This window comes from Callithrix jacchus, chromosome 21, assembly GCF_049354715.1.
Source record: "Callithrix jacchus isolate 240 chromosome 21, calJac240_pri, whole genome shotgun sequence".
NCBI classification, from domain to species: Eukaryota; Metazoa; Chordata; class Mammalia; order Primates; family Cebidae; genus Callithrix; species Callithrix jacchus.
The window spans coordinates 7854891-7882657 of record NC_133522.1 but is presented as its reverse complement, the minus strand read 5'-3'; the positions used below and the strand labels follow the sequence as shown (position 1 = coordinate 7882657).

Below are 27767 nucleotides of genomic sequence, written 5' to 3'. Positions count from 1 at the left end.
CATTAAGCTTCACTTGAGTGGTCATGGATCTGAATTTTCAAAGGTGCTTGAGGCAAAGCAACAGTCTCACTTCTGTTCAACAGATACTACTTTCCTTTTACTGCCAAAAACCAAGGTCAAGAAGGTGATTTGGCCAGAGGCCCAGTGTAATCAAAGCCACTGCAGGTAAAGTGAAACATTTAATTATAATTCTCATTTTCCAAATGTCGTCTTGACTAAATGGTCTATCAAACATGAACACAGACTGCCAGGAGCGACTGTGGTCTCTGTGTAGACAAATGAAGGAAACGGAAGAAACCAGACTGTTCATGTAATTCTTGGCTGAATGAAAATCCTTTTTTAAGTGAATATGTAACAAGAGAGTATAAATGAAGGATAAGCATGAAAGGAGTAGAGACCAGACCAGAGCTTGACAGACAGAGGTTAGGCATGCTTTCCATCGGCAGTATCACATCAACAGAAATAGAAGGTGAGAGGAAACAAAGATTGGATTTTAATATGTGGGTTTTATGCCAAAGCAATTGTTGCAACAATCAGTAAAGCATGGCATAGTAATAAGATTCTTCCAAAAAGAGAGAGGAGTTGGCACAAGTCAGTATGGGGACAGAGTTGGTGAGAATTCCTTACTTTAAGTATCTACAGTGTGAGAACATGAGTTGGTAAATAGAGATATAATAAAATTACATTTATATTTATTTGTAAAATCAGACCATATTGGAAATAAAAATAAAAATACAAAAGTATAAACATCTCATTATCCAACAATTCATCTTGTAATAATCTATCCTACATAATAGAATATGAATATATGCATATGTGTGTATGTATATATGCATGTCGTTATGTAGGTATATATACACACACATACGTACAGAGGTATGCACATACATATCTAAACTTCATTTCAGTCTTTTTATATTAGGAAAAACTGGAAGCAAACTAAGTCACCATCAAGAGCATGCCTCTTTTTAAAGGAAACGTGTGGTATGTAATAAACTAATTTTAAGCGTAAATGCAGGTTACACAGTGATAGGAAAAAAGAAGTGTGAGAAAGAGATTTGTAAAAATAGATACATATATTGATATGCGTATTACTATTACCTGCATAAGTAAAGCAGAAAGTTGGGAGGTTCATGTCACTTTCAGTTTTTACCTTGGTGGGACTGGAGGGTGAGAGAAAGAACCTCAATCTTCTTACAGAATTTTTGTAAGAGAGCTAATGGTATGAGTAAATGTGGGTTAAATATTCATTTTTTGTAACTTTCTATATTTTATGATCTTAAAAATTGATAATATGTTATATATTTATCTGTGTATTAACTATTTGGTTTGCACTGATAGATTGCATAATTCTAAATATTTTAAAGGTGATATTAGGAAATAAATATCTCTAATATATCTTCCACTGGCAGAAGGAAAACTATGATTTTTACAAGAATACATCATTTTGTGTTTTATAATTGAATAAGGACTCTACAGAAAAGGATATAAGTCAGGCAGGATTATTGAATGCATAGTGGTTAAGAGAAGACTAGGCTGGGCGCGGTGGCTGAAGCCTGTAATCTCAGCACTTTGGGAGGCCGAGGCGGGTGGATCACGAGGTCAAGAGATCGAGACCATCCTGGTCAACACGGTGAGACCCCGTCTCTACTAAAAATACAAAAAATTAGCTGGGCACGGTGGCGCGTGCCTGGAATCCCAGCTACTCAGGAGGCTGAGGCAGGAGAATTGCCTGAACCCAGGGCGTGGAGGTTGCGGTGAGCCGAGATCGCGCCATTGCACTCCAGCCTGGGTAACAAGAGCGAAACTCCGTCTCAAAAAAAAAAAAAAAAAAAAAAAAAAGGAAGAAGAAGAAGAAAAGACTAATGCAGGTCATAAAGATTAAAAAGTAACAGAAAAATGAAAACAAATGTATAAGACCTAAAAGAAAGGGACAGAAAGACCATCAGAAGATATGAGAAAATTGGCTGGATTATAAAAGCCATATTCAGGAAGTCATCAGAGGAATTTTTAAATTATTAAGTGGAATGTCACAAAACTGATGAAAAGTAAGCCAGTTGTATGCTTGCATATACAAAAAAAAAAAAAGATATAAGGAAAACAAAGATAAAAGATGCTTTAAAATCAATGGATGAAATGGTGGATGAAAGGGTGCCAAGCTAAAGAAAATGAGAAGGGGAGATGCAAGATGTGTGATTTCCACCTGCCAAATAATATAAAAAGACAAGGGGCAAGCTATGGCTGCATAGAAATCTCACCTAAAGGAAAAAACAGAAGAAATAAAAAGCATCAGGATCCTATAACCCAAGAGCCAAGGGAACGACATGATGCTGAACATTCATAGACTTAAGAGAAGTTGATCAAGGGATGATCGATATTTCACTTCTCAAAGGAGAAGTAAACAGGAGAAGTGATACAACTAGTACAATTTTGTCTCTAGTTTATTAATCAGCATTTCTAAAGGAGGTCATTTCCCTTTAGATACAAAATCTTGTTATCTAAAGGGAAAACATTTTAAAATCTTAAGTTTTCATAAAACAGTTGAGAAAGAGCAAATCTATGATCATCCATGTAGCCTCTTTCACATTTTATAAAAATTATGTACTCAAGGAAATGGAAAAGACACTTTCATCTAACACTGTTATTTCACTATCATTCTGGCCTCTCTGCCTTTAGTTTCCTTGCTTCTTTCTTTCTTCTTCTTAACCCGTGGTTTTGGATAATTATATTTCATTTCCTCAACCCCAAAAAGATTCTTTAGATTATTTTGCTGCTTTCTTCACTGCGTACTTAGCTGACTTATATGTAGTTGTTCCAATTAAAATGCTTATTAAAATTATCTCAGTAATAGAAGACTTTTAACATTGTATCTCTTTATTAATGGAAGAAAATAAAAAAGAAAAATTGATAAGGCCTTAAGAGGTTGACTAAATTTGTAGTTTTAACAGTTTCACAAATTAAATTTTTTTAATCAAACTGAACGAGCAATATAGTGAAAAATGCAAAGCAAACTTTTTTTTTTGGTATTTCACTGTACCTACACCGAGGCACGTAGCCTGAGTCGGGGGAAAAGGAATCAGAACAGATGATAAGGAACTAAGGAAGGGACATCTGATAAAGTGGCTTCAAGTTCTGAGCTGTGCTGAAGAACCCTATGTTCTTGCTCTGTCCACACAGCCCCATTAAGGCTCCTTGTGTGTGAGGGTCAGCGAATGGGGCAGGGTGTACATATGTCAGCACAGAGTAATAAAGAATTCATTTACTCTGAATATAGATTCAAATAAATGAAATGCATACATACTATTTACTATCCCACATACGAGTAATACGAAGGTAAACAGCAGGTGGACTTTTTCCTAAAGCTTTCATAGTCTCATGGACAAAGACTGTGAACAAATAACAATCATGGAACATGGAAAGTAGGAAGATCTGAGCCAGGAAAATGCAGCTGGAATGAAGAGGCATTTCTGGCCTACTTGCAGGCTGCCTTTAATTCTCGCTATACTATTGAACTTACTTTTCTTTGACTGTCCAAGGTACACAGAATTCTTGGCACCACACCCTTAAATAAATGGTTTGTTTTCCTCTATCGATTGTTTATCAATCCTTGGTTGCCTTTTGTTTATTTATTTAATCATAAATTTGTTTATTTATTTTTTTGAGACGGAGTCTTGCTCTGTTGCCCAGGCTGGAGTTCAGTGGTACAATCTTGGTTCATGGTAAACTCTGCCTTCCCGGTTCAAGTGATTTTCCTGCCACCTACAGTAATGCCAAGTATCTGGGATTACAGGCATGAACCACCACACCTGGCTAATTTTTGTATTTTTTGTAGAGACAAGTTTTCACCATGTTGGCCAGACTGGTCTTGAACTCCTGACCTCAAGTGATCCACCTGCCTCAGCCTCATAAAGTGCTGAGATTACAGGGGTGAGCCACCGCTCCCAGCCCTGCTTGCCTTTTAGATCCCACTAAATGCCCACATCAAAAAGCTAGAAATATCTCAAGTTAACTATCTAACATCACAACTAAAATAACTAGAGAACCAAGATCAAACAAATCCCAAAGTTAGCAGAAGACAAGAAGTAACAGAGCTGACTGAAGGAGTCAGAGACACAAAAAACAATTTTCAAAGAAATAAAATCAATTCAGGAGCTGGTTTTATGAAAAACATCAATAAAATAAATAGACCACTAGGTAGAGAAAAGAAAAGAGAGAAGATTCAAATAAATACAATCAGAAATGATAAGGGGTATCACCACTGACCCCAAAGAAATACAAACAACCATAAGAGAATATACCTCTATGCAAATAAACTAGAAAATCGAGAAGAAAGTGATGAATTCCTGAACACATACATTCTCCCAAGAGGAAGAAATTTGATCCCTGAACAGGCCAATAGCAAGTTCTGATACTGAGGCTGTAAAAAATAGCCTACCAACCAATAAAAACCCGGGATCAGGATGGATTCACAGCTGAGTTCTGCCAAAGTTACCAAAAAGCACTGGTACCATTTCTACTCAAACTATTCCAAAAAATTGAAAAGGAGGGACTCCTCTCTCACTTGTTCTATGAGGTCAGCATTATCCTGATACCAAAATCTGACAGAGAGACAACAACAGAAAAACTTCAGGCCAGTGTTCTTGGTGAACATCAATGCAAAAATCCTCAACAGAATACTGTCAAACTGAATCCAGCAGCACATCAAAAAGCTTTTCACCTGATCAAGTTGGCTTCATCCCTGGGATGCAAGGTTGGTGCAACATACAAAAATCAACAAATATGATTCATCACCTAAGCAGAAGCAAAAACAAAAACCACATGATTATCTCAATATATGCAGAAAATGTCTTTGATAGAATTCAATTTCCCTTCATATTGAAAACTCACAATATAGATATTCAAGGAACATACCTCAAATTAATGAGCCAAAAATGAGAAAACCCACCACCAATATCATACTGAATGAGCAAAAGCTGGAAGCATTCCCTTTGAAAACTGGCACAAGACAAGGATGCCCTGTCTCACCATTTTTATCAAGCACAGTATAGGAAGTTTAGGCCAGGGCAATCAGGCAAGAGAAGGAAATAACGCTTATTCAAAATATGAAAAGGGAAACTCAAATTATCTTTGTTTGCAGATGACATGATTCAAAATCTAGAAAACTCTACAATCTCAGCCCAAAAGCTTCTTAGGTTATAAGAAACTTCAGCAAAATCTCAGGATACAAAATCAATGTGCAAAAACAGGTAGCATTCTTACACATCGACATCAGGCAAGCAGAGAGGCACATCATGAATGAACGCCCATTAACAATTGCTACAAAAAGAATAAAATACCCAGGAAACAGCTAACAAGGAGAGTGAAGGATCTCTTCAAGGAGAACTACAAACCACCGCTCAAAGAAATCAGAGAGAACACAAATAAATGGAAAAACCTTCCATACTCATGGATTGGAAGAACTAATATTGTGAAAATGGCCATACTGCCCAAAGTAATTTATAGATTCAATGTTATTCCCATTAAACTACCATTGACATTCTTCAAAGAGTTAGATAAAAACTGTTTTAAAATTCATATGGAATCAAAAAAGAGCCTGAGTGACCGAGACAATGCTAAGGAAAAAGAACAAAGCTGGACGCATCACACTACCTGACTTCAAACTTTTCTGTAAGTCTACAGTAGCCAAAACATATGGGACTTGTACAAGAAAAGACACAAAGACCAATGAAACAGAATAGAAAACTCAGAAATAAGACCACACACCTACGCCCGTCTGATCTTTGACAAACCCAACAAAAACAAGCAATGGGGAAAGAATCCCCTATTCAATAATCGGTGCTAGAAGACCTGGCTAGCCACATGCCGAAGACTGAAAGTGGACCTGTTTGTCACATCAGATCTTAAAATTAACTCAAGATGGATTAAAGACTTAAATGTGAAACCTAAAATTATAAAAACCCTAGAAGAAAGTCTAAGCGGCCAGGTGCGGTGGCTGAGGTCTGTAATTCCAGCACTTTGGGAGGCTGAGGTGGGCGGATCACGAGGTCAAGAGTTCGAGACCATCCTGGCCAACATGGTGAAACCCCGTCTCTACTAAAAATACAAAAAAGTTAGCTGGGTGTGGTGGCGCGTGCCTGTAGTCCCAGCTACTCAGGAGGCTGAGGCAGGAGAATTGCTTGAACCCAGGAGGCAGAGGTTGCAGTGAGCCAAGGCCGCGGCACTGCACTCCAGCCTGGCACCTGCTGGTGGAGTGAGACTCTGTCCCCCACCCCCCCCCAAAAAAAATCTAAGCAATATCATTGAGTACATAGACATGGGCAAAGATTTGATGACAAAAATGCCAAAAGCATGTGTCTTTACAGTAGAATGATTTATAATCTTTTGGGTATATACCGAGTAGTAGGATTGCTGAGTCAAATGGTATTTCTGGTTGTAGATTCCTGAAGAATTGCCACACTGTCTTCCACAATGGTTGAACTAATTTACACTCCCACCAGCAGTGTAAAAGCGTTCCTATTTCTCCACATCCTCGCCAGCGTCTGTTGTTTCAATACATTCACATGTATGTTTATTGCAGCACTATTTACAATAGCAAAGACTTGGAACCAACTCAAATGCCCATCATTGATGAACTGTACAAAGAAAATGTGGCACATATACACCATGGAATACTATGCAGCCATAAAAAGAATGAGTTTATGTTCTTTGCAGGGACATGGACGAAGCAGGAAGCTATCATCCTCAGCAAACTAACACAGGAACAGAAAACCAAACACCGTATATTCTCGCTCATAAGTGGGACTTGAACAATGAGAATACATGGACACAGGGAGAGGAACGTCACACACAGGGGCCTGTCGTGGGCTGTGGGAAAAGGGGAGGAAGAGCATTAGGACAATACCTAATGCATGTAGGATTTAAATCCTAGAAGACAGGTTGATAGGTGCAACAAACCACCATGGCACCTGTCTACCTATGTAACAGAGCTGCACGTTTTTTCTATCCCAGAACCTCAAATAAAATTTAAAAACTTAAAAATTAAAAAAAGAAACAAACAAAATGCCAAAACAATTGCAACTAAAGCAAACATTGGATCTAATTAAACTAAAGAGCTTCTGCATAGCAGAAGAACTGTCATCAGCATGAACAGATGACCTCCAAAATGAGAGAAAATCTTTGCAATCTATCCATCTGAAAAAGGTCTAATATTCAGAGTCAACAAGAACCTTAAGCAAATTTACAAGAAATAAACAAACACCACCATGAAAAAGGGGGCAAAGGACATGAACAGACGCTTCTCCAAATTACACATGCAATTGTCCATTAGGAAAAACTGCTCCACACCACTGCTCGTTAGCACAATGAGCTATCATCTCCTGCCAGTCAGAATGGCTATTATTAAAAAGTCAGAAACAACAGATGCTGAAGTGGTTGCAGAGAAGGAGGAACGCTTTTACACTGTTGATGGGAGTGCACATCAATTCAACCATTGTGAAAGACAATGCGGCAACTTCTCAAAGACTTAGAGGCAGAAATACCATTTGACCCAGCAATGGGTATATACCCCAAGGAATATGGATCATTCCGTTATAAAGATACATGCACCCGTATGTTCATTGCAGCACTATTTACAATAGCAAAGACACAGTATCAATCCAAATGCTCATCAATGATGAAACTGGATAAGGAAAATGTAATACATATACACCACGGAATACTATGCAGGCATAAAAAGGAATGAGATCCTGTCCATGTAGGGACATGGATGGAGTTAGAAGTCATTATCCTCAGCAAACGAACATAGATACAGAAAACCAAACATTGCATGTTCTCATTTGTAAATGGGAGCTGAATGATGAAAATGTATGGACACATGGTGGGGGAACCCCACACACTGGGGCCTGTCAGGGAATGGGAAAGGTCAGTGTGGGGAGAGGAAGAGTGTCAGAAAGAGTAGCTAATGGATGCTGGGCTTGATACCTAATGATGGGATGAGCTGTGCAGCCATCCAGTGTGGCACACGTTTATCCGTGTAACAAACCGGCACATCCTGCACATATATATACCTCTAAACACAAAGCGAAAGTTAAAGAAAAAAATATTGTGATGGTCTGTTAACAGAGTGACACTACTGTCTGTACCTCGCTCTCTTTCTTTTAAATATCTTCATTCTAATTATTTTCAGGAATCACAATAAGCAATGCCACCTTATGTATTTGCAATTTTTGTGTAAGATTTATACTTCTTTCTAATGTCTTCACTGATTTCACTCTGTCTGAAAAGTGTATTATACAAACACCCATGTTCAATTGTGGTTGGGCCACAGGTAAATTAATATTTCTAATTGAACTAAATTATGTGCATTTGGAATTTTGTAGTACATGTGTATTTGTATCTTTTCTCATTTTCTTAAAATTAAAATTTGAATATTTGTGTATTTGAATGTTCTTTCAGGTATTTATTAAAAGCCAACTGTAGGCCAAATATGAGGTTGAGCTTTAAAAGAAACCTTCTTTGCCTTCTTGATTTGCTATCATTTTCAATTCCATACAAAATCTTGAAGTTTGAACTATTTTTCTTCTGGAGAGGAAATAATTTGGTTCAGTAGTGTGCATATACTGGTTTGGTGATACCCTTGATAATATTTTTTCCCATTCATGACATCTGAAGAGCTACAATCTAATCCTTACCAAGAGTTAACTCTAGAGCATCTAATAATAACTTACTTCTAAGTATCATTCTCCTTCTGTGCATAAACGATGCTAAGAACATCGATCACACAGGCTGGATGCAAAAATAAATTAGACGGTATTTGTCCTAAAGTTTGGAGCCCAGAAAAAGCAAAAAAACAGAGAGTTGTTACTATTATCAATATATTGCCCATCAGGTTTCTTGATACTTACATAGAGCGATGTTATTGGTCCCTATATATACCAACTGGACACAACTGAATCTTTACTTCAAAGAGATTTCCGCTTCCTGCGATGTTGCTTTGCTAGCTGTACATACAGTTCTCAGCCATTCTTCAAGATCCATGTCGGCCGGGCGCGGTGGCTCAGCCTGTAATCCCAGCACTTTGGGAGGCCGAGGCGGGTGGATCACGAGGTCAAGAGATCGAGACCATCCTGGTCAACATGGTGAAATCCCATCTCTACTAAAAATACAAAAAATTAGCTGGGCCTGGTGGTGCGTGCCTGTAATCCCAGCTACTCAGGAGGCTGAGGCAGGAGAATTGCCTGAACCCAGGAGGCGGAGGTTGCGGTGAGCCGAGATCGCACCATTGCACTCCAGCCTGGGTAACAAGAGCGAAACTCCGTCCCAAAAAATAAAAATAAAAATCCATGTCAAGACTTACTTTCTTTAATAAAGACCTCTTTCTTTTGTCTATATGTCATACATAGTTTTGTTCTATTATTCAAATATTCCATTTCTATTATCTTTTAAGCAATTAATATTTCTTTTGTAGCAATATTTTACAAATCAAGATCTATTACTGGATTATGAAATCCATTGAGAGGGCTGTGACTAATACTAAAAAAATAAGTAAAATGAAAATAAAAATGAAAAACCAGAAAAATTGGGGAAACATTGTCCAGAATGTCTAAATATCATAAAAACATTGCAAAACAATTTTGGATAAAATAGGTCTCAATAAGAATAGAACCAAATAAAATGGAAAAAAAGAGTCGTTATTAGAAAAAATTATGAAATAAGAATTTACAACACTTATCAGCAGAGCTGATTGGATTGATGGTACATTGTTATGATGCAATAATCCACCTGCCTCTCCATTTGAGACACATTTTACCCTCATGCCTAGATTACCGACCATATCTCAAGGTTTACATTATAAGTTGCAAATGATTATTTACAATCATACTTTATATTATTTTTACAATTTATAAATAATAGGGTTTTTTTTCCAAAAGAATCTGAAGTTATTTTATATAGGACATAATATATAATTATAATTTTATTTTCCATTAAGCATTGATAATAAAGAGCAGTGGCATTAAACCAGATTAGAATACTAAAAACTAGAAATAAACAAACGTGCTTAACATTTGGCATTCAGGAAGTTACTATATATGAGTCAGGAATCCTTCCCCTTGTCCTGTTAAGCTTCATCATATATCAAGACCTCTGTCAGTTTGGATTTCTGTTTTTGCTTTCTTCTCTTTATTTCTTTGTGGAAGCAGCCTCACCCCTTTTCATCTCCTATGTGACTTTCGAGACTTCACTTAGGTGCCGTCTCTTTCAGAAAATCTTTCCCCAGTAGATCCAACTAAGAGCCTCTCCCGTGTTATCTTCCATTGCACGAATTATATTGTACTGACAGTTCATGTCCACAACCGTCTTTATTCGTCAACTAAAAATTCCTCTATGTAGGGGAAATTTTCTTATCAATTTTTATATCTCCAGACAGAAAATACTTGATTGTTTTATTAAATGTAAGTGTCGCTAGTGTTACAATCGTTGACAAATACGTGTGCGCAGATCCACTCCTGTGCCACTAGATGGCACTGCTAATCACTGTGCCGCTCGTGGATAGGGCCTCAAAGCCTTCCTGGTTTTGACATCCTAAAGCTCGGGAAGCCGTTACTTTTAACTCATTCTGGAAGGGCAAAACCTGACCTTCTTTGAACTTATTTAACTCATTCTGGAAGGGCAAAACCTGACCTTCTTTGTACTTATTTTGTGGAAAAATCTGACTTAACTTGACGGTAGAATATTTATAGTCTTCGTTTTCTATGTAATGCCAATATTATGATTGATTATAGGGTGCTATCCAAACCCCAGAGAATTATGTAATACTTAAATTAAGCTCCACATTACATTTCTCAAATACAAGAAGTTATAACTTCTGAAAACCATCAAGAGTTTTTGGTAGATGACTTTTGTCTTGCACCAACAATCCTATTATTTTTCAGAAAATAATTTAATAACGATACAGAAAAGGATCCATTAAATTATAACATGGGCGTCTGTGATAGCCCTAATCTCACCCATCTTAGCACCCAATTATGTTCCTAATTACATTACTGTAAACCTTATTCTTTTTAGTTTTCACAGTATATGTCAGCATAAAAATTAAACTTTGAGAACATATGTACCTTTTTCTAAAATTTAACTGGTTACAAAATGTGGTCTACATAAAGATCCTTCTTAACTTTTCCTGATGAATCTTGATTTTGTACTAAGACTCTAGTATAAGTCTGAGCTCCTGTTCATCTCTCTTATGACATATTTATATAATATGCAAATGAGCTGGTCTCACATATATTTATATTTTTCTGTATTATACAACTTTATAACTGTAGAAATATCTTCAGTAGTGCTTGTCAATATTCTAGTTTAAAATATTTCAACCAAACATGACATGAAAACAGAATTTTTAAAAGTTAACCCTACTCCTTTCCTCTTCTCCCGCAAATTATAGGAATTTATTTTGAAATATTATCTCCTAAAATCTATGAGTACTGGTAAGCTTTCAAATTTTTTTCTTAGTAAGGTGACCACCAGATGCCAATTTCTTTGTTTCTTAAAATGTGGCATTCTTTTCTGTGTACCTTCGGTTGCTCTCAAATCTACAGGCTTATTTCTTGGCTAACCCTGAAAACCCCGAAAGGAAACCGAAGGCTACTCACATAATGTAATAGGAAGATCATGTGAGCGTGAGTTAGAATATCCAGGTCTTAGTCTCAGGTCACTTGCACATTAGTTTTGCAAAGTGATGCCTCCTTCAACCTTTCTGGTTCTTGTACAATGAAACTGTAAGATGTGGATATTTCTGCCTGGTTTAGCCATCACAGTTGTCCGTAATGATTAAAAGAGTCATTTCGCTTGCTTCTGCCTACCTGTAATAGTTACCTAGCTTGCTGAAAAAAATTAGTGGTGGTTTTTCCTACTGTGAGGCTTGTATTTGTTAACTGGTTATACCCAGACATTTTAATAGCAATCCTAAACATCTCTCTGTGCTTTGTAGTCTGGGGTAATCCAACCTGGAAAATTCTGATTATCATTCCAGCTCCCTAACAAGCTATTCATTCTGGCTTCCCTCCTAAAAATCTTAGCATGATTTTGCTCTCTAGCCAGGGAAAACATCACAGTGGATTTTGTAGGTAGGACCCGCAGGTCCACCAAAAGTGTGGGTAGCACTATTTATGAGCACACTCTCTGGAGCCCAACTTAGTTTTAAATTCAGTCTCTATGCTTTACTGCTTTGGGAAAATTACTTAACCTCTCTGTGCAGTTTCCTGACAGACAAAATAGTCATAATAAAAATATATTCCTCATAAATGATTTAATACATCTAAAGCATTTACAACTGCGCTTGGCCCATAATAAATGTTAGGCCTGTGTTACATATAGTTTTATCATAATTTGAGACATAGTGTAATGGCTTTAAAAATATGAGCTCTGAAGCAAAATGGTCTGTTTTGAAATCCCGACTACGTCACTTACTAGCTAAGCGCGCATCAGTGAATCACTTAAGCTTTTTCTCATCTGTAGAAAAGGACGTGAATAATAATATATATCGCTCAGAGGTGGATTGTGAAGATTAAATGATTGATGTCTGTAGTAAACAGTGTGGTACACAGAACGTGATTCACGTTCAACGAATGTTGGTTCTATTACTGATGGATTAGAATTAGAACGGTCTTAAATATGTCTCCTAGAATTCTGACAAGGGCTACAGAGTTTATATTGATCTTTTTTTATGACATAGTTAGACAGTTAAGACTGGGGAAAATGAGATTTAAACTATTACAAGTTGAACGTAAACAGTCCATGAGATCTCCAGGCAGAGATTTCAGTTAAGAATTTGATAGGAATCTTAGAAAGGTAATGTTAACAAAGTTGAAATTTTAGCAAACATCACTACAGAGGTGATATTTAAATCCATGGAAAAAGAATTACCCAATAAAAAATGTAACAGACACATAGAAAATTAAATCACCCAATGAGAGATTGAAGTCAGAGATTTAGGAAACCTTTTCTAAACCCTTAGGAAATCCTGAATTTGGAAGTTAAATTGAAAAGTCAGAGCCAGCAAATGAGACAGAGAAACTGAAAACAGCAAGCAAACAAACAGATAAACAAGAAATGCGGAAGAGTGTGGAATTCTAACATCTAAGAGAGGCCAGAACGAGCTATTTGTCAAAAGCTACTGTACAGGCAATTGAAGTAGGGGCAGAAAAGTGTCCACGGGGTTTCATTATTTAATGGCTGATCCAGCTTGACAGAGTGGTGAGGATGGAAGTTAATTTGTTTGGGTGGTTTTTTTTTTTTTTTCTTTTTGAGACGGAGTCTCATTCTGTCACCCAGGCTGGAGTGCAATGGCATGATATTGATATCTCTGCAACCTCCATCTCCCAGGTTCAAGTGATTCTCCTGCCTCGGCTTCCTGAGTGGCTGAGATTATAGGTGTCCACCAACATGCCTGGCTAATGTGTGTGTTTTTAATAGAGATGGGGGTTTCACCGTGTTTGCCAGACTGGTCTCAAACTCCTGACCCCAAGTGATCTGCCCACCTCAGCCTCCCAAAGGGCTGGGATTACAGGCATGAACCACTGTGCCTGGCTAATGAAAGTTAATTTGAAACAGATTAGAAAGTAAGGAAGCGGGTACAGCAAGTTTGACAACTGTTTGCTTAGATTTAATAAGAAAGGAAGCAGAGAAATTCAGGAAATCACTGTATAGGAATTCAGAGCCCAAATGTGCAGCGTGTGTGTGTGTGAAAGAGTGAGAGAATTTAGGAGCAATAATAGTTGGATTCATCATAAAATGAGTTTTGGATCTCTAATTTAAAATAATTTGATGAACTACTCTAAATTATTTAATAATCATATTTATACTTTGGAGGGAACAAAAGCCTTTTTTCAGAATATTTTGACTCATTCAAAGAATTAATAATTATGAATCAGTGGAATATTTGACAGTATTGTCCAGTGGAGGAGAATATGGTGAAAATTGCTAAAACATGTTTGTCCTCTGGAAGTAAAACTACATGTAGTTCGTCTTGATTAAATGCCAAATAAATTCATATTCTGCTGCTCCGTAATGGGAAGAAACTATGTCTAGTTCCATCATCTCTCCAGATCATCACTTTGCAATACATTTCACTCCTCAACAAATTGATGTAGCAACAGGACAGTGTAGCTTTTCAGTGAACCAACATCAAAAGATATCGTGGATCGAGCTTTTTCTTTCTATGCTATTAAGCACAACAATTTCATGGGAAGGGTTCATTGAAGTTGAAATTGAGAAAAAGATCCAATCATAATTTTTAAAACCAAAAGAATGCTAGAAAAAAAATTATCTGGGCATGGTTTATAGCTTTTCTACTATAAGAACTCATAAATTTAGACTAAGGAAATGGTGGTAGATATAAATAGAGTGATTTATAAGATAGTTAATAACCAACCTTTAGTTTTTACCAGTCAATTCAAAAAAAAAGGTGGGTAGAAGGAGATTTATAATATTAGGAGCCAATTATTCAAAGTAAAGAATGAATGAGAAAATATTTCACTGTGTCAATGACATATATGTCTTTGGGGATTTTTGTTTTCAAATCAGTGTGGCATACCCTTTTTCCAAGAAGCTTCTGTGAGATAATAAATTGTTTGTGGGCCAAACATTTAGAAAACATTCTCTATAGTTTATTTTAAATTACAGAGAGCAGACTTAGATTAGCTCTATGTCAGCATTCTATTACAAGAGGCATGTGCAACCATTAAGGGCAAGTGCAATAACCATTTTAGTAATCATCACTATTGGACTAAAATTACATCTATGCTTAATATTTTGTCCAAAGTTTACAAACTTGAGAAAATATTCCAGAAATGAAAACAAATTTCTGGTACTGGCTGACTGAGTGTTATTTTCTTTAAATCATATTAGGTATTTGAATTCCATTTCATAAATATGGAGTTCACAGTTTCTGTGACAAGCATCACCTACTAAAAATATCCAATATAATGTTTTATACTTACTAAACTTCTTGCAAAAATAATGGTAACATTGTTAATAAAATAACTGCAAGTGATTTAATACTGCTATTAGGAGTATTACAGTTGGTTTATATCAGATTCCATGAGGAGTTTATTTAGTTTTTGAACAATTAAAAGGAAAATAGCCATGAGCCACATAATGGGCTGAATGTTTGTGTCTCCCTAAGATCAATATGTTCAACTCCTAACTCCCAATGCAACAGCATTAATAGGTGGTGTTTTGGTGGGTGGTTAGATCATAAATGAAATTAATGCCTTTATAAGAGGGACACTAGAGAGTTCTCTTGTCCCTTTTCTTTCCTGTTGGCAGCTATAACCAGAAGCAGGCAATCCACAACTCAGAAAAGGGCTCTCACCACAGGAACCTGATCATACTCACTCTCCAGCCTCCATAACTGTGAGAAATAAATTTCCATTGTTTATAAACCACCCAGTCTTTGGTCATTTGTTACAACATGCGGCACTGTCTGAGGCAAGCCGCATAATGAATGTTAAGCAGTAGAAAGTTCTCCTGGAGAATCAGATTTTAACTACTAAAGTTACAGTTTATATACTAATGGTTTATGTAACACATTGATTTTGCATGTACTTTTTCAAGAAATATTTATAGAGATTATGTCAGGAGATTGTTAGACATGAACAAAAACGAATCATCCTCAGATCCTGAGCTTATAGTCCAGTTAGAAGATGACACGGCCGTAAATAATCCTGGGAGAAGACGCAATGTGATGACAGGTGTCTGTGTAATTTCTGAAACAATATATGCAGCCAGCCTTCATCAAACCATTTCGTACTGAATACATAAGAGCCGGCCATCGACAATAATGCCAATCGCAGGCATTTCCCAGAATCCACTTCCTTGCTGTTGCTCTGAGCTCTCATCATCTTTGGCCGTAAAGGCAGGCTTTCAAAATTACACTGCGGTTCCATGGTTTGACACACTGCTTGTCTTTCCTTCTCTGGTTTACTGAATTTGGCTCCCTACTTACTCTTGGTTTGGTTTGTGTCTCTGAATTTGCTTTCTCCGAAAACTCTGTTAATAGGCATGTCTATTACTGATCCTGAACATTTAAGCATGACTTAGGAAAGGGAAGGAGATTCAGATAAAATCTTATGGGAAATTAAAGGGAGAGAAATTAGAAGAAGGAGAGATCACAGGAAGTTTCCTAGGAAGGGGAGTACAGTGAATTCTCATTTTTTTGCATTAGTTATGTTCTATAAAGTAACTGTGAATACTGAAATTGCAAATATTTAACTGTTATTTCTTGAAGAATACAGGGTTAGTTTTCAGCAAGCATCTGGTAACATTGTTACCTACTGATTTATAATTAACCTTGTTTTATATGTATTTCTGTTTAGAAACATCTTATTTAATGTACATTGTTGATTCATTAACACTGAAGTCTTGGCCAACAGCACCACAACTCATGCCTAAACAAAGCTGGTAAAACAGATGCATTTTCTCTCTGAGGCACATCCTGGCCTTTCTGCACCGAGGAACACCAGGCACCACTTTCAACCGTATGCATGAAGGTCATTTTAACAGTGAAATTGCCAACAAAAGGAACAAAAACGAAAAAAAAAATAGTACTAAATAGACTGAGAAAAAGACATCTGCTCACAGAATAAGAGCTAAAATAAGAAGGCAGCAAACTGCCTCGTTCTACCTCAGCTGAGAACATTGGCATCTGGAGACTCAGATTTTTCACCATTCTGTCCACGTCTGCAAATTACTGTGGCTGTGTCCTAAGTATTTATTTTGGATTTACAAATGAATTTTAGTGAGCAGACAGTTTTGCAAATATAAAATTTGTATTTATTCTGTAATTAGTAGGACTTCATCATTAGTGGTTGGGAAGAACGGGTATTTATTAATAAACAATAGTAACACCAAAGGTATGATTAACTGAGCTGCCGGAGTTTATGCAGAAACTGGGAATAAGAGTGGCAAATCAAATAAAAAACAGAGACAAAAAGGTACTAAATTATTGGGTAATTTGAATTTTACGCTTAGAATGAGAGTTTCAAATTGTTTATGTGGATTCAGAACCTTCTCTTCATCTAATGGAGCCCTTAGAAATCCAGAATGACCATGTATAAGCAAGGAACAATGCTAGTTACAGAAACTGTGGGAGTCCTGTATCATCAATTTAAGTGCTCACAAAAGAGTGAATATGGTTTGGGGATTTGGTTCACAGGTGGTAGAAATCTGAGAATCAAAGAGGGATGGTGAAGCACCTGGAAGCCATCTGGATGTTATTGCCACCTCTAGAACAAAGGGCTGCAGGAGAAAGGGAAAAGGTGGTGTTACTGGCACCAGCACTACAAGTGGAATCAGAAACCAGATGGACGTGTTCTGCAGGACCTGGAACTCCAAAATAAATATATTATTTGCAGATGACACTATCCATGCCAGGAGTTCCTGCCAGGACTTCCCATAGGCTAACCACTTCCAGCAGGCAGCTGACTTTGGAGACTAAAAGATGCTCTCCATATGGTGGAGGCTAGCAAAGCAAAAGCATGAGGAATGGTTCCAGGGACAAAGAGGCCCAGCAGCAGTGTGGGACCTGAGCCACACATGTCCCACCTCTCTTCAGTTTGAATAGAGTAGAAAACCTCTGCATTAATGAATTCAGGATTATTGACATAGTATGTAGAGTAACATAACCAAATGTGAATAACATAATGCATATGTCTCACACTAAAGTATTATGCTAGAGTATCAAGAGGTACTAGTAATAACATCTGTGTGTGTGCACGTGTGTGTGTGTGTATACACGTGTGTGTGTGTGTGTGGAGGGAGGGAGAGAGAGAGAGACACAGAGAAAAATAAAGAGAGCCCAGAGTTAGAGTTTTAGACTTAGAATAAAATCATGGTTTCTTTTGTCCATAGTTCAACAAGTGTAGAAGTTGCTCTCTAATTTGAAATAGACAGTAAGACAGTTGAACGTGTTCAATTAAAAAAAGTAAGTGTTTAGATCACAAATTGATGGCACTTTTCCTAAAGGATTAAAAGCTTGAGTTTCAAAGTTTCGAGACTGGTAAAGTTGTAAATTTTCATATAAAGTTAATTTCTTAATTATAAATATATCATTTAACTACTTTGTCATGTCTTTTTTGCTGGCTAAAGGATTCTTAGCTTTTACAATCAGTCTCACACCAAAGTATTTTTATAATATAGCATTTTTCTCATGCCTAAATAATATATATTTATTTTTTGCTTCAAGATCCTGCCAAACTGTCTTTTAAAATGTCAATGAAAAGCTATTTTTCAAAGGTGATTTTTATATATTTTTTCTTAAGACTTGAAAATCTTCCTTTTAAAATAATTTGCAAACACCATTAGTCAGTTTAAAATAGACTTTCACATTGTTCTTAAAGTGCATTCTATATTTTAGAAGACTTTCTTCAAAAAAAAAAAAGAAAGAAAGAAACAGCATGCTAGAGGTCAGCTTCAGAAGAAAGGAAGCTTTTCTCTACTTACTCATAGACCGCAACAATTATCTTCAGGAGGATTTCCCAATTAAATAATTACTATTTTTAGAATTAAACTACCAATCTCATGGCAACTTATTTGCTGATCAAAAAAAAAAATTAAATCCAACAACAAACAATTCTGTTTTGTGTTTTAATATGCCTACTTATTTTAATTCCTATTATGACACATTAGAGCAGTCTGAATATTACGAATAAGCATAGCTCCAATTTTCTCATACATGCTCAAATATCCTTTTCTTAATTTACAACCTTATAAACATTGAATTGAAAACTATTAAGAGATTATTTCCAGTGTAAGAATCTTAAGAAACTAAGTTACAGTGGTCACAGCCTGGTGAGACTTTGTCTTAATCCATTTTGTGTTTCTATAGCAGAATACCACAGACTGGGTAATTTATATAGAAAAAGAATTTATTTGGCTCAGCTTTCTGAAAGGTGAAAGTCCAAGAGAATGGCATTAGCATCTGGCGAGGATCTTCATGGTGCTCATCCTACGGTAGAAGGCAGAAGAACAACGAAAACCAGGAGTGAGATAGAGAGAGCTGAATTTGCTTCTAGAAAACCCACTCTTGGGATCATAAATAAACTCTCACAATAATATTAATGCATTCATGAGGGTAGAGCCCTCATGGCCTAATCACCTCTTAACGGTCCTACCTCTTAATGCTATCACAGTGGCAATTAAATTTTAACATGTGTTTCAGAGAGAAGACATTCAAGCCACAGCAGAATTTCAGGAGGCACTGGTTTTGCATGTGAACTTCACCTTCTGCAGAACAAAGTCGGCTTACCATGAACTGGAAATCAAGTGGAGGATCATTCAATGGCCATATTTCTTGTAAGAAAAAAATAGATTTTATTTCCCATCAACATTTTGTTTCTGACCCAAATATGCAAGATACGGAACAGTACTAGGAAAACAGAAGTAGGTGGAGAAAAGAAATTGAAAGGAATTTGTTCTGCTTTCCTCATGTTATATAATAAGTAGGGCCTAAAGAAAACGTTATTCTGTGAGTCGTTAGGATCCGGAAACAAAGATTCAGGTCAGTTATCCATAGGTTGATTACTGAAATTGACCTCCCATAAGGCATCAATTTCTCCTTAGAAATTACAGACAACTGTGCATCAGGTACAACCAGATTATTCTTTATGCTCAACCACCACCATGGCTTTTCCATTCTTCTTGTGAAATGAAGATAATTATAGAGTTTGATAAAATCTTTTATTATTAATTAAATATGGCACATGCACATACTTAATTATGGATTCCAAATGTAAAACCCTATATAGTTATTCTTTTAAGAGGAACTGTCAAGCAAGCTTCTTTGCTTTGTAGTTGGGTTTCAACAAATACTTGCCAATTTGATTTAAATTCCATTTCAAGACAAGTTAATTTGCAGATTTAGATTTAAATGCTTTGTTATTATTATTATTATTTTTAAGTACCACATACCTCAAGATTTAAAGGACTAAGCGAAAGTGACTAATTTATGTGTGCCACTAATTCGGTCAAAAGCTGAAAAAAGTAATAGATCCAAACTAAATTATTTTAGGTAAATATCTATGAAAACAACAAACATCAACCTCTATATGTTTTTATTTGATCATATAATTTATAAAGAATTAGATTGTTTTTCTTTTTTTTTTAATTGTACTTTAGGTTCCAGGGTACATGTGCAGATCATGCAGGATTGTTGCATAGGTACACACATAGCAATGTGGTTTGCTGCCTCCATCTCCTCGTCCCTACATCTGGCATTTCTCTCCCTATTATCCCTCCCCGACCTCCCATCCCCCCTGCTGTCCCTCCCTTGGCCCCAACAACAGACCCCAGTGTGTGATGCTCCCTCCCTGTGCCCATGTGTTCTCATTCATCATCCACCTATGAGTGAGAATATGTGGTGTTTGATTTACTGTTCTTGTGTCAGTTTGCTGAGAATGATGGTTTCCAGATTCATCCATGCCCCTGCAAAGATACGAACTCATCGTTTTTTGTGGCTGTTATAGTTGCATGGTATTCCATGGAGTATATGTGTGATATTTCCCTTGTCCAGTCTATCATCAATGGGCATTTGGATCGGTTCCAGGTCTTTGCTATTGTAAACAGTGCCACTATAAATATACATGTGCATGTTTTTCTTTCATCTGTCAACTACTTAGAGCACAAACATATCAGTGAAGTTGAGGCTGAAATATCACTTCCTCCCAATTAATTGAATCCTAACCAACTTAGCTTTCATTTTTATAAGGAAATCAATTAATATCTTTATTACTCCTCAAACCAAAACTCTTAGATACCATCCTTTATAGCAGTTAAAAACTCTGAAACTTGATAAATGTTATCTGTTCATATAGCCCAGAGGTTTTAGGTGTGCTCATATGTGAAGACAAGTATATGAATTTCAATTACTATATGACACCTTAGAATTCTATAAAGCATACGATAGTTCCCTCATTAAAATGAAGTGATACATTTGGCAACTATCTAGGTTACTACTACGCAGAGCCAAACTAAATAATTGATCATTCTAATACTAACCTACAAATCGCTAAATATTAATACTCATTTTTCACTTGCTTCTGTTTAGACATGATCATATTAAAGTCCTATTAGAAATAGATATCTGGCAGAAAATTGATAAAGATATTCAGGAGCTGAACTCAACATTGGACCAAATGGATTTGAAAGATCTCTACAGAACTTCCACCTCCAAACACCAGAATATATATTCTTTTCATTGCCACATGGCACATACTCTAAAATTGACCACATAATTGGACATAAAACAATCTCAGCAAGAACAAAAGAACCAAAATCATATCAAACACACTCTTAGATCAGAGAGCAATAAAAACAGAAGTCAAGACTAAGAAAATCACTCAAATCACTCAAAATCATGCAATTACATGGAAATTAAACAACATGCTCCTGAATGACTTTTGGGTAAATAACAAAATTAATGCAAAAATCAAGAGTTCTTCAAAACTAAGGAGAACAAAGATACAATGTACCGGAATATTTGGGACACAGCTAAGGCAGTGCTAACAGGGAAATTCATAGAATTAAATGCCCACATCAAAAAGTTAGAAAGATCTCAATTTAACAACTTAACATCACAATTGAAAGATTTAGAGATGAAAGAACAAATCAATCCCAAAGCTAGTAGAAGACAAAAATAACCAAAATCAGGGATGAGCTAAAGGAAATTGAGACATGAAAAGCAATTCGAAAACAAATGAAACCAGAAATTAGTTTTTGAAAAAATTAATGATCAGTGACTAGCTAGACCAAAAAGAAGAAAATGCATAAATATAGCCAATAACCATCAGAAACTATTACAAACACCTCCATGAACACAAACTAGAAAACCTAGAAGGGAGATAAATTTCTAGACACACACACCTTCAAAAAACTAAACCAAGAAGAACTGATTTCATGAACAGACCCATAATGAGCTCCAATATTGAATCACTACCAAATATCCCGCCAACCAAAAAAAGCCTAGGACCTGATTGACTCACAGTCAAATTCTACCAGATGTACAAAATAGACCTGGTGCCATTCCTACCAAAACGATTCCAAAAATTTGAGACTGAGTGACTCCTCCTCAACTCATTCTATGAGACCAACATCATCCTGATACCAAAACCTGGGATGAAAACAACAAAAACAGAAAACTTCAGGCCAGTATTCTTATTCTTGATGAAGAGTGATACAAAAATCCTCAACAAAAACACTTTCAAACCAAATCCAGCAGTGCATCAAAAAGTTAATCCACCATGATCAAGGAGACTTCATCCCTGGATTGCAATGTTAATTCAACATACACAAATCAATAAATGTGATTCATCACATAAACAGAACAACAAAACCTACGTGATTATGTCAATAGATGCAGAAAAGGTGTTCAATAACATTCAATACCCCTTCACATTAAACACTCTCAATAAACTAGGTATTGAAGAAACATACCTCAAAATAATGAGTCATCTGTGTCAAACCCACAAACTACATCATACTTAATGGGAAAGAGTTTAAAGCAATTCCCATAAACAAGACAGAGATGTCCACTTTCACCACTCCTAGTCAACATGTTATTGGAAATCCTAGCCAGAGCCATAAGGCAAGAGAAAGTAATAAAGGGCATAAAAATAGAAAGAGAGGAAGTCAAACTATTTCTGTTTGCAAATAATATGATTTAATACCCATAAAACCCCATAGCCTGTTCCCAGTAGCTCCAAGATCTGATAAAAACTTCAGCAAAGTCTAAGGATACAAAATCAATGTATAAAAATCACTAGCATTTCTATACATCAACAGTGAAGCTGAGAGCTAAATCAGAAAGGCAATCCCATTTACAGTTGCCACAAAAAAAAAAATAAAATACCTAGGAGCATAGATAACCCACAATGTAAAACCTAAAACTACACAAACTCTGGAGGACAATATAGAATATACCAGCCTGGAGAGAGAAACAGGCCAAAGATTTTGTGACAAAGACACCAAAGTAATCACAGCAAAAGCAAAAAAAAGACAAGTGAGATATAATTAAGCTTAAGAGCTTCTGCATAGCAAAATAAACTCTCAACAGAGCAAACAGATAACCTACAGAATGGGAGAAAAAAATTTGCAAATTATGCACCTGAAAAAGGTCGAATATGTAGCATCTACAAGGAACTTAATTTTCAAGAAAAAAACAAATAGCCCCATTAAAAAGTGGGCAAAAGACATGAACAAACAATTCTCAAAAAAGAAGACATACAGGCAATCAACAAGCATATGAAGAAAAGCCCAATATCACTGATCATTAGAGAAGTTCAAATCAAAACCAAAATGAGATACTATCTTACACCAGCCAAAATGATTATTATTGAAAAGTCCAAAAAATAGCAGATACTGGTAAGATTGTATAGAAAAGGGAATGTTTATACCCTGTTTGTAGAAGTGTATATTAGTCTACTACTGTGAAAAGCAGTATGGAGATTCCTCAAAAAGCTAAGAAGAGAACTACCATTCAACCCAGTAATCCCATTACCAGGTATATACCCAGTGGAATATAAATTATTCTCCCATAAAGACACATGCAGGCAAATATTTATTGTAGCACTATTTACAATAGCAAAGACATGGAATCAACCTAAATGCCCATCAATGACAGATTTTTAAAATGTGTTACATAAACACCATGGAATACTACGCAGCTGTAAAAGGAATGAGATTGTGGCTTTTACAGGAGTATCAATGGGGCTGAAGCTACTAATCCTAGCAAACTAAAACTACCACATATTCCACTTATAAATGCAGCTGAATTATGAGAATTCATGAACACAAAGAAGGAAATGGCAGTCACTGTAGTCTTCTTGAGGATGGAGGGTGGAAAGAGGGAGAGGAACAGAAAAGAAAAGTATTGGGTACTGGGATTAATATCTGGTTGATGAAATAATCTGTACAACAGCCCCCTGTGATACAAGTTCACCAGTAAAAATCTTCACATTTACCCCTAATAAAATAAAAAAGGAAAAAAAGCATAGATGTCTGGGTGTGAGATGCTAATTCATTGCCAATAACACACACAGTATACACCCATATTGGAGTTGACATGAGGATGTGGATATATTTGGGTGGCTATTGTTAGCCTATTATAGGTACTATGACCCTAGGAAAAGTTGGTTTAAAATGTCCCTGCATTTCTGTATGCATTGATGAATTGATCTCAAAATCTATTGTTTAAAAAATGTCGGGGAGGTGGTCGGACCTGGTAGCTCATGCCTGTAATCCCAACATTTCGGGATGCCAAGGTGGTTGTATCACATGAGGTCAAGAGATCAAGACCATCCTGGCCAACACAGTGAGACCCCATCTCTACTAAAAGTACAAAAATTAGGCGGGCATGACGGTGTGCACCTGTAATCCCAGCTTCTCAGGAGGCTGAGGAGGTTGCAGGGAGTCAAGATTGTGCCATTGCACTCCAACCTGGGTGACAGAATGAGATCCTGTCTCAAAAAATGAAAACAAAAATAAAAAGTGTCTGAAAGTAGAAGTAATAGCCCCAAAGATGTCCACAGCCAAATTCTTAGAAACTATGAATGTTACCTTATCAAGCAAAAGAAACTGCACACATAAGTATGGTTAAGGACCTTGAGATAACTAGATCATCCTGGATTATCTGGGTGGGCCCAGTCTAATTGTTAGAGTCCTTAAAAGTGAAGGGCTCTTCATCTGTGGTCAGAGATCAATGTCAGGGTAAGAAGGATTGGGTATCTCATTGGTGGTTCTGGAATAATGTGCAAAGACCAGGGAGAGACCCTCTAAGAGCTGGAAAAGGCAGAGAAATCCTCTAGAACAGGCAGATTATCCCCTAGAGCTTTTAAAAAGGAATTTAGCTCAGCTAATACCTTTATTTTAGCTTAAAGAGACCTATGTTAGAAATCTGTCTTAGAGAAATATGAAATCCATTTGCTCTGTTTGAAGTCACTAAATTAGTAATAATTTGTTATGGCAGCAATAGAAAACTAGTGTAATATCAATTCAATTCATTGCTACTTCATTTCTTTATGCTTCTATAGCCACACAATTTTATTAGAAAAGAAATTTCAAAGAGTTAAGACCAAGTTTTATCATTTTAATTTAAAAAAAAAAGCTGAATGACATTAAAAGAGAAAACTTTTCTTGGAACACAGGTCTCCTGATGTCTAATCCATTAAGCCACCCTGATTTCTTTTATTATTATCTCAAATATATCCTATTTTTATACATCTTGAAAATATAAGCTATTTTCCTATGAGATCATTATTTTCAATGGAGACAGGAAGTTGTGGCAACAGATGTGCTCTTGGTGGCCCGAGGCCAAAACTTTGTAATCATTATTAGTCATACTTTCCCTCGGATGCACATTTGTTTCTGTTCTCCCCAGCTAAACTAAGGTTCATGACGTTGGACAGGGGTTATCTCATCCATCATTTCCCTGCCCCTCACATTCGTACCATCTCTAACACAGTACTTGCTGCTTGGAAGGCACTCATTACCTATTTGTTGAATTAAAACAAAAATGTGTTATAACTCCTTAGACAAGAAAATAACTCTAACATCCCCAAAATAAACTATTAATATTTTGTTGCTATCAATCTATCTATAGATAGAAAATAAAGTCTGAATATATTTCTATATAATCAAATCAGTATGTAGACATTAACGTATACACAAATTCATCCTGTTCAAGATCAGGGAAGCTACACTTTGTCCTAGGCTCAGTATTCAGATGACTGTACAAAGACCACCCATTACTCAATAGTTCAACCTAGAAGCTATTTGTGATGCCCAGAAACTGATACATGACTTACGGATAATCAGCAATATGATACTAACAGTGAAGCCAAAACAAATTACCCAGAACAAGAAGTTAGACCTAGGCAATATGGCTCAACAAACGCAGTGCTTACAACTATCCAAGGCAATTAAATATGCTGGAATTTCTGAATGATATGGGTGGATGACATGGTTTGAACGTTTGTCCCTTTCCATCTCATGTTGAAATATGACCCCCAATGTTGGAAGTGAGATCTAGTGCGAGGTGTCTGGTTCATGAGGGCAGATCCCTTGGCCATGAGTGACTTTTTGCCCTATTAGTTCACAGAAGATCTGTTTGTTAAAAAGAGCCTGACATCTCCCCCTTCTCTTGCCACGTTACCTGACTGCTCCCTTTTCACCATCTACCATGACTGTAGGCTTCCTGAGACCTCACCAGGAGCAGAGGCTGGGACTCACCCTATGCATTGTCTGCAGAATCTGGAGCCAAAATAAACCACTTTTCTTTATAAATTACAGTCTCAGATATTTCATTACAGCAGTGCAGAATGAGCTAACACAGTGGGTTAAAAACACTTTCATTTGAGGGAATTGGGGGAGACTCAAAAATTTTATTCACTAAGCTCTGTTAGCCAATCTTGCATCCTTGTTCAAACCTGGTCTCTTTGAACATATTGCAAATATACGGATGCAAGTTAAGTGAGATCTGTGCAGTGCAGTGTTCATTATGTTCCGTATTCACACAGTCTCCTCTGCGAATTTCACAAAGTATCAGAACCGAGATATCGACAAAAATTTGTTTTAAAAATTGATATAAGGGGCCTCATATTAAAAAGCCTATGTATGTGATTGTAAATCCTAGAGTGGCCTAATGTCAGTCATCTGGTGATAGCAACCATCGTGAGGCCCTTCTGGGTAATTCAAGCAGCTGGATTGTCTGAAGAAAGAAGGAATTTAAAAAGGCAGAATGATAACTACCACCAGAGACAGTGTCAAGCTAAGAGGATTGAACAAGGAAAAGACAAGGAAATACAACTAATGGGAAAAGCGGAAAACTGTGCTTAGAAGCTGTGCTTGCAAATATATAATCAAAAAGGAGGGGCCCAAGTGATGGAATCTTTGATCAATAAGCAAATTCCCTAAATGTGGAAAATAGAAAGCAGGAAATTAGCCAAAGCTGCCCGTGCTGAGGTCACAGTCTTAGACATCACTACACCCAGGAGTACTACAGAGTAATTGACTGAGCCAGTGCATCCTTCTGTATCCTGATAAATAGCAATGTAATGAGCCAGGAACAAAATGAGTTAACCAAGAGGATGCTGAATACACATCCATGTTATTACCTCAAGGGCGTATTAACTCATTCTTTGTAGCTGCCATAACATTATGTGTTAAGTCTTGAAAGAAGACATGGGCTCTGATCAGCCAGAGCATATTACCATAATAATGTCCTACTTCCAGGGATCAATAAAACATAGTAGACTCAGAATATAGAAATGACCCACCTCAGTAATTCTGGCTGGAAAATTAACCCCAGAAAATATAAATCTCAAACAAAACTGAAAAATCCCTAGTCTGTACAGTATACAATAAGTACACTGTGTACATTGAAAGAGAGTGAATAAGGTACATGAAAAATATTCTAAATCTAGCATACATAGCTGATAGAAATCATATCCTTCCCTCCATAGGACTTAGGAAGCTGTAAGCTTTATTGGGAAATTATCTATCCTATCCTATCTGTCCGTCTATCCTTCCATCCATCCGTCCATCATGTATCTATATCATTGGTCTAATCTATCTGTCTTTCTTATAGTTTCTAGAGAAGAAAGCAATTTAAATGAGGACCGAAACACATCAGGCTTTAGCAAACATCAATTAAATATTTAAACAAGTACTATATTTCAGATCGTGAAATGCTTATTAGATTGGATGCTGCCACCAGCCTC

At 36.6% G+C, this 27767-nt stretch overlaps 1 long non-coding RNA gene across 1 annotated transcript; it reads left to right on the top strand.

Moving 5' to 3' along the window:
* LOC144580642 (uncharacterized) lies at positions 1 to 27767 on the top strand. Its single transcript, XR_013530566.1, has 3 exons — positions 1 to 165; positions 19217 to 19350; positions 27635 to 27767. It is a non-coding gene; the product is annotated as an uncharacterized LOC144580642 (long non-coding RNA).